Genomic DNA, 3,347 nt, shown 5'->3' on the forward strand with positions numbered 1-3,347 from the left:
CAACTCCTAAGAGCCTGGTTAACTATTAATGAAGAGTACATATTCAGATACACACACAGACACTACACGCGCATAAATCACAATAGAAATTACTATCATAACACGTATTTTTTCATGATAACTACTGCCAGCATATCAAAAAGCAAGAATATTGAGCCTCGACCACTTCCGTCCCACGAAGCAATAACATATAAAGAACATTATAAAAACACACACACACACAAAAAAAAATTCCCAATAAGAATAAAACGAAATACAGATCCACAATATTCTCGTAATTTTAATGGTAAACACTCGTAAATTTACCATCGGCTATAATACCAAGATGGAATAACGAACTATAAAGAATACAGAAAAATAAAACAAAGACAAACAAAACTCCATAAAAACCTCAAACAAGAAGAGCCCCTTAATAATCGTATTTCTGATGATAAACACTTTCACCGTCCACTATCATTACACAAAGCAATAACACGCCATAAGGAACACAGATCAACCAAACCCCATTAAAAACTGAAAATACAAGGCCACCGCACTGTATCTTCCTCGTATTCTTAATGATAAACACAACCAGCGTATCAAAACAAGTGTTAAGTGTCTGGTCAAGTATCATCACCTCTCCCCAAGTACATGCTCCTGACGTTCATTAAGATAATTCCCCAGACACATGTTCACGGTGGTAGAACTGAGGATATTGCACAGGTTCACCCTCACGCCTCACCCTCCTTCCTTTCCTCCATCCTGCCCCCAAGGCCGCCTCGTCCCTCCACGGTCGCCAAGGGGTGTAAAACCGTTCCTCATTACCCCTCCGCACCTTTCATCGCTAAGGGAAGGGAGTGCAGCGGCGGGCAGTGGGTTGGCAAAGGAATAAGTTACACGGATAAAGTTACTCCATTGATCCGTATCATTAGCTATTAGGTGGTTTTACGTTTAGATAATTGTATATGGAAAAAGTTCAGCTGTGGTAGAGAGAGAGAGAGAGAGAGAGAGAGAGAGAGAGAGAGAGAGAGAGAGAGAGAGAGAGAGAGAGAGAGAGAGAGAGAGAGAGAGAGAGAGAGAGAGAGAGAGAGAGAGAGTCACACAAAGAAATAAAAGTCAGGTCACACACTCTAAGGGGTAACTAAATTGGTCTATTCACCGCTGTGGCAAAATGGAGAAATTTAGGTCATGAGTAGGACAGTGTTGAAATGTGGTTAACCACTTCCTTGAGCTGACCACTTTTCCATTACTTCAACTATTTCTTTTACTACTACACAATAGTTGTTGTTGTTGTTGTTGTTGTTATCATATTGTTATCATATTGTTATTAATGGTAGTAGTAGTAGTAGTAGTAGTAGTAGTAGTAGTAGTAGTATAAGTAGTAGTAGTAGTAGTAGTAGTAGTAGTAGTAGTAGTAGTAGTAGTAGTGTTGTTGGTGGTGGTGGTAGTGGTGGTTGTGGTAGCAATAGTAGTAGTAGTAGCAGTAGTACATCGCCATCATCATTGTGGCCTTTGCAATCACTGCTAATAAAAGGAACAGGTCGTCATTATGTCTCTTTATCCTGACAACGCATCCCCAACATCCTTGTGGAGAGAGAGAGAGAAACTGTATCACAGGCTGAACAGAAGGGCTGGGTGGGCGTCCTATGGTAGTGTGGGACGTTGTGGGGCGAGACAGGCTGCACCCGAGGGTAAGCAGACAATACATTATTCAGAACACCAACAAACTGTCTGAACACGAAGAGAAAACTACCCGACAAGTTTTCCTCCGTAACTAAACACTCTCCTGTCTCTCAGGTAGTGGCTCCCTCGACGGAAGACGAAAAAAATAACAATAAAAGAACGAGAATGACACACACCCACCCACCCACACACACACACACACACACACACACACACACACACACAGTAAATAAGACGCACCCAGCAACACGGTCTTTCAGGCAGAAGGAACACAGTCCAGAGGTATATGATTGCGACGCCACTTGCATCTTTCCCATACATCAGACGGAAAATTGGTGAGAACACTGGTGTGATGTATGGGACGGCTCGATTATGGTTGAGAACCGCAGTGACCTCAGCATCCTGTGCCATTAAGAAAGGAGTGAAGAAATGAAGAAGAAAGAGTCTGGCCACACGTATTATAACGCTGCTCTGGGACTCTTAGGACTGAGGACCGTACTGTTCAAAGTTTCAGAGTCTTATCTCGGCAACGTTTAACTGCCTCTGTTAATGGAGTTCTCAAGTGTGTTTAGATGACTTTAGTGCGTCTACAAAAATCATTCTGCATCATTAGTGGGATAATTTAGACATTTATCATTATATTTTACTATTTTCTGAATAGTTTTGCAGTCCAGAAAAATAAAAATTCACCCTTTCACTACTATATGCAACAAATCACACTACTAAAAGCATGAGAGATTTCCCGATTCTATACATATACTCTAAGGAAAGACCCATGCAGACGATCTGACCTCTTGTAACTTCCCTTATATTGTGCTAAAAATGAGAGAAACCATGAGTGTCCACAACATTCCTACTCTGAGCTTGCCCCAATCCAGGGTAAGAGTGCTGGTAATGTAAGGTCAGGTGTCAGTCACGCTTGAGGAACCCGTAATTTATACCCGGGGCTAAATAACTCGTCAGGGAAGGTGTCAGCAGGAGGGAGAGTCGTTGTGGTTACCTGCCGACCTTCTCCCACTAGGTGCCTCTCCCTCCCACGTCCTCCGATCAACGCTTCACCATTTTTCAACATTATGACACCAAGACCAAGGTGGGAACGAAGGATAAGGATTCATACTCTTTTTCGTGTTAAGAGTTTTTAAGCTTGCATTATTTCAAACTGGGCAATTTTTAGTGGAAGAAAAAAAGGGGAAAAAGAACGAAATTAGTGAGATAATACGGGTATTCTAATGTAGCAGAGAGAGAGAGAGAGAGAGAGAGAGAGAGAGAGAGAGAGAGAGAGAGAGAGAGAGAGAGAGATATATATATAGATAGAGAGAGAGAGAGAGAGAGAGAGAGAGAGAGAGAGAGAGAGAGAGAGAGAGAGAGAGAGAGAGAGAGAGAGAGAGAGAGAGAGAGAGAGAGAGAGAGAGAGAGAGAGAGAGAGAGAGAGAGAGAGAGAGAGAGAGAGAGAGAGAGAGAGAGAGAGAGAGAGAGAGAGAGACCAAAACCTAAGGACATGAAAAGGAAGAGACTATTGAAGAGAAAAAATAATGAAAAAAAAACTTGGAGAAATCAGGAAGAGCAAGGGTTGAAAAAAGAAGAGAAACAAGCAAGCATCAATAAAAAAAACACGTAGAAAAGGAAAAATACTAAAAACTAAGAAAAAATAACACTAACAAAAGAAAAAGAAAGAAAAGAAGGAA

Source organism: Portunus trituberculatus, chromosome 15, assembly GCF_017591435.1.
Source record: "Portunus trituberculatus isolate SZX2019 chromosome 15, ASM1759143v1, whole genome shotgun sequence".
Taxonomy (NCBI): Eukaryota; Metazoa; Arthropoda; class Malacostraca; order Decapoda; family Portunidae; genus Portunus; species Portunus trituberculatus.